Genomic DNA, 13,805 nt, shown 5'->3' on the forward strand with positions numbered 1-13,805 from the left:
GTGGCGGTACAAAGCTCCCGCCCACCCCGGCGACCCCTGACTAGAGGTGGTTGATTACGCCTGATGGGGAGAAGTAAGTGCATTTACTCTTTTTTAACCTTTTGCCTTCACGTTTCTTCGAATATCTAATGCGTTAGTCTTATCATACTACAGGTCTTGGAAACACGGTCGTGGTGTCCGCAGGCCCAACACAGCCCTGGGTGTGATTTGTCGCCAGAGCTTCCCGGGGTGGGTCACGTTGCCCGGTGAGGGCCAGGTTCCAGAGCTAGGAATGACCTGGGAGCACTACTTGGCTGCCCCGGCCCCGCCGGGGGAGAGGATCGGCGGTGTCGAGTGCCACACGGTGGCCGACGTTGTGATCCAGACATTTTGGGTAATTTTTCCTCTCTCGTCTACGTTGTGTTTTCTTGTTCGATTGGCAACCCTAGTGATTGTACTAATCCGTGTTTTCTTGTTTGATTGCAGACCTTGTACAGGTGTGCTGAGGGACAGGAGGAGGCCGCGGCTCGGGTTATCGAAGCCGAGTGCAGGCGGCTACTTCACAACTGGCGGAACGGGGCTCGGACGCAGGCTACTCGAGACTACTTCGCCTCGATTGGTATTAGGATGTCCAAGTAGAAGTGCCGCACAAAGTATCTGAGTAAGAAGTACATGAAGGTAATTACCTATTCTTAAGGCCTTGTATTTAGTTTTCTTGATTTGATTCGTAGGCGTAGCGCTCAAATTTCTCTTACTTAACTTAGGCGCCCCCGAGATGGTGTGCGGATAGCCTGGATTGTTGGGAGGCGTTGGTGGATGAGTGGTGCTCTCCCCAATGGCTATCCACCCACAACAATGCAAAGGATCGGCGTGGAAAAATGAGTAGTGTGCCACGCCATCAAGGCAGCGTCAACCTATATCAGTATGGGGATAACTGGGTATGTGGTTTGCTTCATGATTCATGCAAATTCAGTCTTCATGCTAGCTTGAGCCCTTAACTAATACTTTGTTCCTCTCCTTTAGGCGCGGCACAACAAGACGTATGTTCCAGAGTTGTTCGACCTCTATGCCATGGCCCATAGTGCCCCGTATAAGAAGGCCAAGGCATTCTCTGAGTCTGATCTCGATGATCCAAAGAACTTCACCAACCGCGCCTCCCACAACAAGCTCGTGAGGTACAGAGACAAGGGGAAGGCGAGGAAAGGGCCGGACTTTAACCCAAGCCAGCCTATTGATCCAGAGCTGGTGATGATATCTGGTGGCGGGAGGACCCATGGCTTGTTAGCCATTGGGGATGGACTGATACGTTGTACTAGCACTCTCCCGCAGATCAAGAGGCGCCAGACGAGCTCCGATCCTGAGATAAGGCCTCGTCCACGGCCAATGGATCTCGAAATCAAGGTTAGTTATACAGAATCAGATACCTTTCCTCCATTACATTATGTGTGCGGCCGTCGATGATTACAATGCTAAAGAGGAGTGGTGTTGCAGGCTGCTATTGAGGAAGAGAGAGCAAAGACCCAGGAGCTTCTGGCGGAGGTAAGGAGGCAGGCGGCGGAGAGGGAGAGGGAGATTGAGGAGAGGACGGCTAGGCTTTTGGAGGAGGAGAGGAACCGGAACGACTTGGCTAACCGGGCCATATACGAGCTCTTCGCGGTAAGTTTCTTCTGCATATTAGCTAAATCATGCACGCAATGTTCCTTTCATTAGTAACTAATATGACTGACTCGTCAAAACCAAATGTGCAGTCCATGTGCGAGAAGAACGGTCAGACCCCTCCGCCGATGCCAGTCATTGCTCCGGCGGACACGGTGAGTTTCATTTGAATGGACATTACTTATTAGTCTTCACAATTGAGTTGCATCATGCTAACGAGACATTGCAAATGATCTTTAATTTGGTGCAGCATAACTCCCGACAAGCATCGACGTCTGCCATTGGCGCGAGCAAGAACCCCGATCCTCCTCCGTCTGCCACTACCGCGAGCAAGAACCCCGATCCTTCACCTACGGGTTGATGGTAAGTTTTGCCTAGTGCTTTGCTTAATTAGCTCCAAAATGACCTATTTAACCTAGGATAGCTCTAAAATGACCTATACTTAGCATTTTTTTCCTCCAAAATGACTTAATATGCTTAGCTAGCTCAAAATTGACCTATTTAACCTAGGATAGCTCTAAAATGACCTATACTTAGCATTTTTTCCTCCAAATGACTTAATATGCTTAGCTAGCTCTAGAATGACATAATATGCTTACGAAATGACATATTTTAGTTCCGAAATGACTTCATATGCTTAGCTAGCTCCAAAATGACATAATAAACTTATTAGTTCCAAAATGACCTTACTTAGCATTTTTTACACCAAAATGACTTAGTATGCTTAGCTAGCTCAAAAATGACATAATAACCATACTTAGCTCCAAAATGACCTATTTTACAGATATAAGTTGCATCATAATAATCTTCACATTTTAGTTGCATCATAATAATCTTCTTCTTCTAGTCTTCTTCTTCTAACTTTCTTCTTTCCCATTTTGTAGATTTGCTTCAGATCACGGAAGCTTGGGTTGATGGAGTGCTTGTCTTTAGTTTTTGTTTTGACTTTGTGAAACTTGCTACCTATGATGAAACTGTGTAATATTGATGAAACTATGTATATGTATGGATGAAACTTGCTACTATTGGTAACATGTGTTGGATATATTTGCGTTCATGACTATTGGTAATATGTGTTGAATATGCTATATTGGTCATATATATATCTATGTTTGATTTTCTGTGAAAATGAATTGATATAAGAAAAAACAAAATTAAATGAGGCAATATAGGCACTTTGCCATCTGCTGGCTGATGGCAAAGAGCTTTGCCATCCGCTGGCAGATGGCAAAGAGGCCACGTGGCAGCAACCTGTGTAGCGCTCATCTGGCCTATTTGTTCTCTTTGCCATCCGCCAGCAGATGGCAAAGAGCCTGCATCCTTTGCCATCAGCTGGCGGATGGCAAAGGGCCTGCAGCCTTTGCCATCAGCTGGCCGATGGCAAAGAGCCTGCACCCATTGCCATCAGCTGGCGGATGGCAAAGAGCCTGCACCCATTGCCATTAGCTGGCGGATGGCAAAGAGCCTGCAGCCTTTGCCATCAGCTGGCTGATGGCAAAGCACGCCGTTAGCCTCCTAACGTGGCTAACCCCGTTCCTCAGGCTTTTCCATTGGCCAGCTGATGGCAAAGGCTACAGGCTCTTTGCCATCTGCCAGCAGACGGCAAAGAAGCCTTTACCAGAGTTTATTCAGCCAGAACTTTGCCATCTGCTGGCAGATGGCAAAGCCCTTTGCCATCCGCCATCCGTGCCTTTGCCATCTGCCGTGGCGGATGGCAAAGTGCCTGATTCCAGTAGTGACTAATCTAGTTGGCCAAACCAAACCGATATTTCAAAGAGAAATACAAAGATATCGAATAATGCATATAAGAATTCAGAGAAGATTCAAATAATATTCATAGATAATCTGATCATAAATCCACAATTCACCGGATCTCGACAAACACACTGCAAAAGAAGATTACATTGGATAGATCTCCAAGAACATCGAGGAGAACATCGTGTTGAGAATCAAAGAGAGAGAAGAAGACATCTAGCTACTAGCCATGGACCCGTAGGTCTGAGGTAAACTACTCATGCTTCATCGAAAGGGCAATAGGGTTGATGTAGATGCCCTCCATGATCGAATCCCCGTCCGGCAGGATGCCGGAAAAGGCCCCAAGATAGGATCTCATGGGAGCAGAAGATTGCGGCGGCAGAAAAGTATTTTTGTGGATTGCTCTGAGGGTTTTGGAATATATGTGAATATATAGGACGAAGAAGTAGTTCAGGGGACTCCCGAGGGGGCCACAAGGCAGGGGGTGCGCCCCCCTAGGGCGCGCTCTCCACCCTTGCCGCCGCCTCGTGGGTCTTCTGGCTTGGACTCCAAGTCCTCTGGGTGTCTTTTCGTCCAAGAAAAATCATCGTAAAGTTTTATTCCATTTGGAATCCGTTTGATATTCCTTTTCTGCGAAACTCAAAAACAAGGAAAAAACAGAAACTGGCACTTGGCTCTAGGTTAATAAGTTAGTCCCAAAAATAATTTAAAATAGCATAATAATGCATATAAAACATCCAACAAATAATATAATAGCATGGAACAATAAAAAATTATAGATATGTTGGAGACGTATCACCGATCACCACTACCCCAAAACCACACCTCCCAGCCTATTCTCCCTCCTTTCGGTCCCCTACCCTACATGAATCGTCCCCTAATTCTCTAGATAGCCATGGTGCGTAACAAGATCATGTACTACAAGATGTTGACGCCGGAGTGCCGTGGAGAAATCGTGGCACCGGTTGGAGCCACATACCTCCGTTCCCAAGCTCACTTTGCAGCGGGCTAACCCCCGATTCCTCTAGAGCCAAGCTCCAAGGAGGAGGAAGGCGATCCAATGGTTATGGCGGAGGTCGCGATGCAGAAGTCCCCTGCAACGGAGGATGCGATGGATTTCAATTTAATATCGGCGTCTAGGTCCCCCGTGGTGCAGTAGGACTAGCGGTTCAACCTAGGGATCCTAAAGGATCACCGAGTGGCGGAGGCTCAACTCGACATAGAGCGCATGGATGCCACTACCATCAAGGCCCTCCTGCAAGCGGAATCGGACACCATCAATGTGAACTGGGTGGCAGAGGCTCAACTCGACGCGGAGCACGTGGATGCCGCTACCATCGAGGCCCTCCTATAGGGGAAACCGTCATGGACGTGAACCGATTAGCGAAGTCTCAACTCGACGCGGAGCGCGCGGAAGCCACTGCCATTGAGGCCCTCCTGTAGGCTAAACCGAATGTCATGGGCATGAACCAGGCGGTGCTCGCATGCGTGTAGAGCGTCTGCATGCTTCGCATGAAGGAGCAGCTGGAAGCCAAGGACAACCATGCCTCGGAGACACACGTCGGCAGCTCTGGTTGGTTCATGTCGGCAGCAAAAGACGACGAAGCCGGATCGTTCCATGAGCAGTGATATTTTTTCTTTATGTTGTTGTTTTAAAGGATCTTTTGCTGTGTAAAACATATTTAATAAATATAGAGGCCTCATAAATATATCAATGACAATTAGGTGTCCGCGGTTGGATGGACAAGTTTGGCTCATGCCCGGTTTGATCACATGCGGTTCAACATGTCTGTGAAAAAGGCAAGCCGAGGCGCGTTCCCTTGGTTGTGCGGTGTGCCGGACCGACTATGTGAGGGTGCGTTGCAAGCGCGACAGGGATGATGTAAGTGTACCACCTTTTCATTTTGAACTTGTAAATCGTAACATTTGGTATGTGAGGGTGAGTGGCTTTGATTTTAGTACTGTGTTTAAAAGAAGGGCGGGGGTTTTCCTTCGCGCAATTGATCGATACAAATCCTGATTAGAAATGTGACAGCGGGGCAGACTAGTTTGGCCCATTTGTGGGATTGCTGACATGCGTTCCACATGCCAATGAAATGCCAAGCTGGTGCGCATGGAGTGGCGTTTGACGTGAACGCGACAGGTGTGCTCTTTGTGTTCCTTTTCCTTGTTTTGAACTTGTGAAGATAACACTTGGTTCTGCGCCTTCGCACGATACGTGAATCAAAATCCTGATTATAATGGCACTAGTTTTTCTACTAAATCATGCAAAGGGCATCCTATTCACTCTTCCGGCTGCAATCATCGTGCTAATCATATATCTATTTGACTTCCTTCCCCAGTACGGTGACGTCGACGATATCTCAATGGCTGGCTTTGGCGAAGTGAGTTCGATGGAGCCGTCATGTCATTCGCAAGTGCCGCCTAGAAGCCAAGACAACCGCCTTCTTTGCATCCAGGAATGCCGTAGGTAGCAACAACTGTCGTGTCACCATGACCATGAGATGTGGCATGACCATGTCGTTTGAGCTCGAGCTACCAAAAGGTAAATCGAATGTGACCATGTACCCTTACACGGGCACTAGTTTACTGTCGGAGAGGCTCTTCTGCCTCTAGGACCCGTCGAGCCTGTGCAACCAACGAAAATGCCGGCGGGCAGTTCATGGCTGGCTCCGGATGATGGACCCGCTCATCGATCTACGACCCAACGAAACAGAGTGAGAGGCAATCGTCCCTGATGGCGTTTTGAGAAGATAGTCCAGGAGGCAAATTGTTGGCGGTTGCATCAATGAGGAGGGTGTGACTTCAACTTCGACATGAAGGTGGACTAGCGTTATGTCGTCAGCGCTAGTGCTACATACGTTTTGCGAGGAGAAGCTTCTTGGCGAACTATGCTATGCATATGTTGTCCAGATCATACTAGTAGTGATGACTCCGGAACTCTAGAGAACACTCTGCTAATAAACTCTACATCCATTTAATCTAGTAGTTTACTCCTATTTTTACCTATCCATTCGTAGTTTAGTAAAACCCTTTTTATTGTTTCCCTAGCAAACGATAGGGTAGAGTATTTCCAAACTCTGGTTCAGGTGCGTACGGAATTGCGTAAGTGACAACGTAGTTGCGGTATTAGTAGTGCCTTCCTCTTCCCTCCATGTGGGTTAGACACTTCACTTATCACGAAAGTGCTAAAACAACTTGTGCTCTTGCAGGACATTGGAGTCATCTTAAGGTTGTGATTATGCCTATGTTCCAGGAATTCAATGTTGGAACTCTATACATGTCTTTCTTTAATGTTGTCATAGTTACCTTGATCCACAAGTTAGTGGGGGCACTGGTATTTGCCATTTTAGGCCGATCACTATGATCAACATTCTCAACGGACTTTTGCTAAGGTGTGCATGGCTTGGTTCACCCCAGTGGCAGAGTGGCTCATGCACCCCTACCAATTCACCTCCCTTAAAGGGTGGTATATTTATGATGGAATTCTAGTGCGGCATTAAATAATTTGTGAGGATTAGTTTCAATGCGAGAGGGGCATGTTCCTTAACCTAGATTTCCAAAAGACTCCGAACCGTTTGGACTAGTCTTTCCTCCGCCAGGACTTCGAGCGGAGTGGGTTCAATGATCCCTAGAATTGTTGGATGATGTAGATCGTCTCTATTAGTAATGGAGATATCATCATTAGTGAAGTTGGTCCCTATTTTAGGTCTTCTCGTGGGGCGAGGTGACAGTACCTCCTCTGCCCCCTTGTCTTGAACCTTGCGGTTGATACCCTGGCTGATAGGGCCAAGATAGTCGCCTACATCGTAGGTGTGTTCGGTCATATTATGCCTAGTGGAGGTATTACCCATATCTCGTATCTGGATGACACCATGATCATGGTGCACGGTTCATAACTTGATATTATCATCCTTAAGTTCCTTATTATCATCTGCTTTGATGCCATGTCTGGATTCAAGATTAGCTTCAATTGGTTTGCATGGGTTACTCACTCGAGGAGCAGCAACTGATTGCAGACAACCTCAATTGCAAGTTTTCACCATTCTAGATTACCTATCTAGGTATACCGGTCAGTGACACCAGGATCCAGATCTAGGACTTTGACCCGCTAGCTGACCGGGTCAATTTTAAGGCCGAGCCATGGCGCGTAAGGTTTACCTCTAAGGGGAGGAAGATAATGATCAATGAACATTGACTTCTATCCTCCCCGTGTATATGATGGGTTTGTATATTCTCCCAGAGGTGGCGCATGAAGCTTTTGACAAAGATTTTTCAAGCTTATTCTGACATGGGTCGGATGGGTGTTAAAGTACCATATGGTGAAGTGGGCTGATCTCTGCTTCCTCAAAGACAAGGATTTTGGGTATTCTGGTATCTTTTTGCATGAATGTTCCACTTATGCTAAAGTGGGTGTGGCAGATCCTTAGGGATGAGGGGGTAGCTTCATCTCATAAAAGCCAAGTACATGCATGGCCGCCCTCTACTTTCATGTGATCATTGGGTGGGATCCCCGTTATAGTAATCCTTCCAGTTGATTAAGCACTCTTTCATGCGCCCATCCTTGCTTGTATCCCTTCAATATTTTTATGATGTGTATGTTGTTCTTCCTTTAGTGGTGTCATGTGAACGTCGACTACATGACACTTCACCATACTTGGGCCTAAGGGAAGGCATTGGGGAGCAATAAGTAGATGATGGGTTGCGAGAGTGACAGAAGCATAAACCCTAGTTTATGTGTTATTCCGTAAGTGGCTGATTTTGATCCATATGTTTCATGTCATGCTTCGATTTATCTTTGTTAATCTTTCGTAGTTGCGGATGCTTGCGAGAGGGGGGTAATCATCAGAGGGTTGTTTTTTCAAGTAAGGATAACACCCTAGCAGCACTCCACCTAGAACGTGAATCAACTAAACATGATGAACGTGACTTGATGAGAATTCCCATGTGTCCTCAAGAAAGCTTTTCTCACCATAAGAAGTAATTTTGGCCTGTACTTTCCTATAAAAAGGATTAGGAAACCTTTCTGCACCTTTGTTACTCTTGCTATTTGCTACTTATTATGAATTACCTTGCTACAAAACTATCTATTGCCGCTCATGTTGATCTCCCTAAGGAGAAGTGGTAAACACCAAATATGGACACCAATATTGGTAAGTCGACAAAGGTAATGAGTCAGGTATAAATCTTGAATATTCTTGTGTTAAATCTTTTATCGAAACAAATGTTATTCTTGAGTTTAACACCAAATATGGACTTGACTTTGAGATAGTGGCTACTTTCTGTGAATCTTTTGCTGCTCATGTTGATCTCCCTAAGGATAAGTGGTTTAAATTTCATCCACATATTGATGAACTTTGTAAGGAACCTACTATTGCTAAAACTGAAACAATTATTTATAATGTTGATCTAGTTGTGCCTACCACTTATATTAAGAAAACTTTTCCTGTTAGGTTTAAGGAACATGCTAAGGCCACAACTGTGGTTCATAAGGCTAATATTATAACACCCAAACCCCTGAACAAATTAAAGTGGAAGCTAATATTGCAATGACTAAAGATCTATTGGTTGATAATATTGAGTGGCATGTTATTTACTTTTGTTCTGAAGCTGCTAGAATTGCTAAACCTATTAGAAATGAAAAAGATATGCTAGATAAGAATAAGCATGTTGTTGGCATGCCTGTTGTTTCTGTTAAGATTGGAGATCATTGCTATCATGGTTTATGTAATATGGGTGCTAGTATAAGTGATATTCTGTTTTCTTTATATCAAGAAGTTATGAATGATATTGCATTTGTTGAGATTGAAAATATTTATGTTACTATTAAGCTTGCAAATAGAGATACTATTTCACCACTTGGGATTGTCAGAGACATTGAAGTCTTGTGTGGTAAGATCAAATACCCTACTGATTTTTCTAGTTCTTGGATCACAACAACATAATATATGTCCCACTATATTTGGTAGACCTTTCTTGAATACTGTTAATGCCAAAATAGATTGTTCTAAAGAAAAGGTTAGAGTTAAACTTGGTGATGTATCTCATGGATTTAATTTCTCCATGTTTAGTGGGCAACCTCATGACAAAGAATTGCCTAGTGAAGATGAGATCATTGGTCTTGCTTCTATTGTTGTGCCTCCTACTGATCCTTTAGAACAATATCTGCTAGACCATGAAAATGATATGCATATGAATAAAAGAAATGAAATAGATGAGATATTCTTTAAACAAGCACCTATCCTTAAGCATAACTTTTCTTTGACACTTTGGGAGATCCTCTCCCACCTAAGAGTGATCCCGTGTTTGAGCTGAAAAAACATCGCGATACATTGAGATATGCGTATCTTGATGAGAAGAAAATATATCCTATATTATAAATGCTAACTTTTCAATGCATGAAGAAAATATGCTGCTCAAAACTTTAGAAAGTATCATGCTAACATTTGGATATATTCTTTCTGATCTTAACGACATCAGTCCCTTTATGTCAACACAATATTAATATGGAGCCCGACGCAAAACCAGTTGTCGATCATCAACGCCGCTTAAATCCCAAAATAAAGGATGTAGTAAGAACGGAAATATTAAAGCTTCTGGAAGCAGGTATTATTTATCCTATAGCTGATATATAGTAGATGGGCAAGTCATGTTCATTGTGTTCCAAAGAAAGGAGGCATTACTGTTGTTCCTAATGATAAAATGAAGTTATCCCTCAAAGAATTGTAACCAGTTATAGGATGGTAATTGATTTCAGAAAATTAAATAAAACTACTAGAGAGGACCATTATCCTTTGCCATTCATTGATCAAATGTTAAAAAGATTGTCTAAGCACACACACTTTTGCTTTCTTGCTGGCTATTCTGGTTTTCTCAAATACATGTATCACAAGAAGATCAAGAGATAACTACTTTTACCTGTCCTTTCAGAACTTATGCTTATAGACGCATACCTTTTGGTTTATGTAATGCACCCACTACTTTTCAAAGATGCATGACTGCTATATTCTCTGATTTCTATGAGAAAATTGTTGAGGTATTCATAGATGATTTCTCTACTTATGGAACTTCTATTGATGATTGCTTAAGCAACCTTGACCGAGTTTTGCAGAGATGTGAAGAGACCAACCTCATCTTGAACTGGGAGGAGTGTCACTTTATGATAAATGAAGGTATGGTCCTTGGTCATAAGATTTCTGAAAGAGGTATTGAAGTAGATAAAGCTAAAATTGTTGCGATTGAGAAAATGCCATGTCCTACAGATATTAAAGGTATAAGAAGCTTCCTAGGTCATGCTGGTTTTTATAGAAGGTTCATTAAAAAAATTCTAAAATTTTTAGGCCTCTAACTAATCTCCTACAAAAATATGTTCCATTTGTTTTTGATGATGATTGTGTAGAAGCCTTTGAAATACTTAAGAAATCCTTAATTTCTGCACCCATTGTTCAACCACCTGATTGGAATTTGCCCTTTGAAACCATGTGTGATGTGAGTGATTATGCCATCGGTGCTGTTTTAGGTCAAAGAGATGATAAGAAACTAAATGTTATTCATTATACTAGTAAGACCTTAGATAGCGCTCAAAGAAATTATGCTAATACTAAGAAAGAGTTTCTAGCAGTTGTGTTTGCATGTGATAAATTCAGACCTTATATTGTTGATTCTAGAGTTACTATTCACACTGATCATGCTCCTATAAAATATCTTATGGAAAAGAAAGATGCTGAACCAATATTGATTAAGTGAGTGCTTTTATTACAAGAGTTTGATCTGCATATTGTTGATATAAAAGAAGCTGAGAATCCTGTAGCAGATAATTTGTCTAGGATGGAAAATGTTCTTGATGACCCAGTGTCTATTGATGATAGTTTCCGTGATGAGAAATTAGCTATTGTAAATTCTTCTACATCTCGCAACAATCCTTGGTATGCAGACTATGCTAATTTTATCGTTGCTAAATGTATACCACCTAGTTACGCATACCAACAAAATAAAAAATTCTTCCTTGATTTAAGACATTACTTTTGGGATGACCCACATTTGTATAAAGGAGGAGTAGATGGTGTTATTAGACATTGTGTACCTAAGCATGAGTAGGAAAAAATCCTAAGGAAGTGTCATTCTGAAGCTTACGGAGGGTATCATGCGGGAGACAGAACTGCACGTAAGGTGTTGCAATCTGGTTTTTATTGGCCTACTCCCTTCAAGGATGCATGCAAGTTTGTACTTTCTTGTGATGAATGTCAAAGAATTCGTAATATTGGTAGACGTCAAGAAATGCCTATGAACTATTCACTTGTTAATGAACCATTTGATGTATGAGGTTTTGATTATATGGGACCTTCTCATTCCTCCAATGGATACACTCATATTTTAGTTGCTATTGATTATGTTACTAAGTGGGTAGAATTTATTCCAACTAGTAGTGCTGCTCACAACACATCTATTAAAATGCTAAAGGAAGTTATCTTTTCGAGGTTTGGAGTTCCTAGATATTTAATGACTGACGGTGGTTCACATTTTATTCATGGTCCATTCTATAAACTTCTAGCTAAATATGATGTCAACCTTAGAACTGCATCGCCTTATCATTCTCAGTCTAGTGGTAAAGTTTTGAATTGAGCAATAGAGAAAGAAAGCTAATTTTGCAAAAGTCCATTAATAGATCCAGAGAGAATTGGTCTAAGAAACTTGATGATGCATTATGGGCATACAGAACTGCTTATAAAAATCCAATGGGTATGTCCCCTTATAAAATGGTCTATGGAAAAGCATGTCATTTAGCTCTTGAACTAGAGCATAAAGCTTATTGGGCAATAAAAGAGCTTAATTATGATTTCAAACTTGATGGTGGGAAAAGTTTATTTGACATTAGTTCTCTAGATGAGTGGAGAACACAAGCTTATTAGAATGACAAGTTGCTTAAAGAAAAAGTTAAAAGATGGCATGATAAAGAATTCAAAAATGGGAATTTAATGTTGGAGATCAAGTTATATTGTACAACTCTCGTTTCAAATTCTTTGTAGGAAAACTTCTCTCCAATTGGCAAGGACCATACAACCTTGAAGAAGTTTATCGTTTCGGAGCTATCAAGATCAATAATGACGAAGGAAAAAATCCGAAGGTGGTTAATTAATGGGTAAAGAATTAAGCATTATATTTCAGTACATCCATTAACCTTGAAACCAACATTATTCGAACAATTACACTGGAGGAACACATAAGGGAAACCTTCCGGAACGCTCCAGAATCCTGAAAAAGGAATAGGTATGTGATACGGTATGTAAACCGACTCAAAAAATTCTGTAAAAATGTTTTTTCTCCATTTTGGAATATTTAAAAAATTAGGAAAATAAGAGATAGCCAGGAAGTGCATGAGGGGGGCACAAGCTCAGGTGGCTTGCCCACCCCCTGGGAGCGCCACCCAGGCTTGTGGGGCCCTCGTCCCCGACTCCATTTTCTCCCCGGCTACTTGTCCTACACGGGAAAAAATCTTTATATATACATTTTGCTGTTTTGACCTCCGTATCGCAAGTTCTCCTGTGTTCTTCTTTCGGGCTATTTTCTGTCAGATCTTCCAGGTCAAACATCATGTCTGCTTCTTCCTCCAACAATGTGAGGGACGACACTTGGTTGTTACAGATGGAACTACAAAACGAGGAGACCGAGGAATTCACCATGGAGGAGGAAGTGGGAGATTCGATAGAGGTCCACCCTCCGGCCTCTGAGAGGGGCACTCTAGCTGGCATCTCCACTATTCCAAATCCCCATCAAGCCATGAGGACAACGATGAGCCAGGGAATTCAAGAGGTACAAGAAGGACATGCCCCTAGAAGGCCCCTAAGAGGTTACATGAGAACAATTTTCATAATTTCATTCACAATTATGGGGTTGAAAACACCCCCGTATGCACATACCTTCCAATTAGGACATCTCTCGTCCAAGTGACAGTGATGTAGGAAAAGGCTCGTGGTGGCCAGAGAACAAACATATTATGGTGGAGGTCCAAAAGAATTATAACATGATTCAAATCTTGCTTTGGGAGATTCAGAGCTTGAAGGATATCTTGCTTAATATTTTGGAGACCAAGCCTACCACCTCCTCACCATCAACACCGAATAAAGAAACTTGAGTAGATGAGTATGGGCACCACCCTTAGCTTTTCCCAAGCTTGGGGGAGGTGCCCAGTATCGTATCACCATCACTTTTATCATCATTATCTATCTTAGTTCAATCCTTAGTTATTTCATGATTTGGAAGAATAAAGTTTTAGTATGAATTAGTTTTGAGTGCTTGTTTCGTAATTTATCTATCTGTGTAATCGAGTGTGAGAGTTATATAATAAAGATTAGTTTGAGTTATGGTACTTTACTTTCTTGTTCCAATCCTAGCAATAAAAAGAATACAAATATCAT

General features: G+C 42.5%; 1 long non-coding RNA gene across 1 annotated transcript; it reads left to right on the plus strand.

Moving 5' to 3' along the window:
• Positions 1-1,503: 1,503 nt before the first annotated feature.
• Positions 1,504-2,539, plus strand: LOC123049338 (uncharacterized). Its single transcript, XR_006423560.1, has 4 exons — positions 1,504-1,635; positions 1,728-1,790; positions 1,886-1,998; positions 2,520-2,539. It is a non-coding gene; the product is annotated as an uncharacterized lncRNA (long non-coding RNA).
• The last annotated feature ends 11,266 nt before the right edge of the window (positions 2,540-13,805 follow it).

This window comes from Triticum aestivum, chromosome 2D (genome assembly GCF_018294505.1).
Source record: "Triticum aestivum cultivar Chinese Spring chromosome 2D, IWGSC CS RefSeq v2.1, whole genome shotgun sequence".
Classification (NCBI taxonomy): domain Eukaryota; kingdom Viridiplantae; phylum Streptophyta; class Magnoliopsida; order Poales; family Poaceae; genus Triticum; species Triticum aestivum.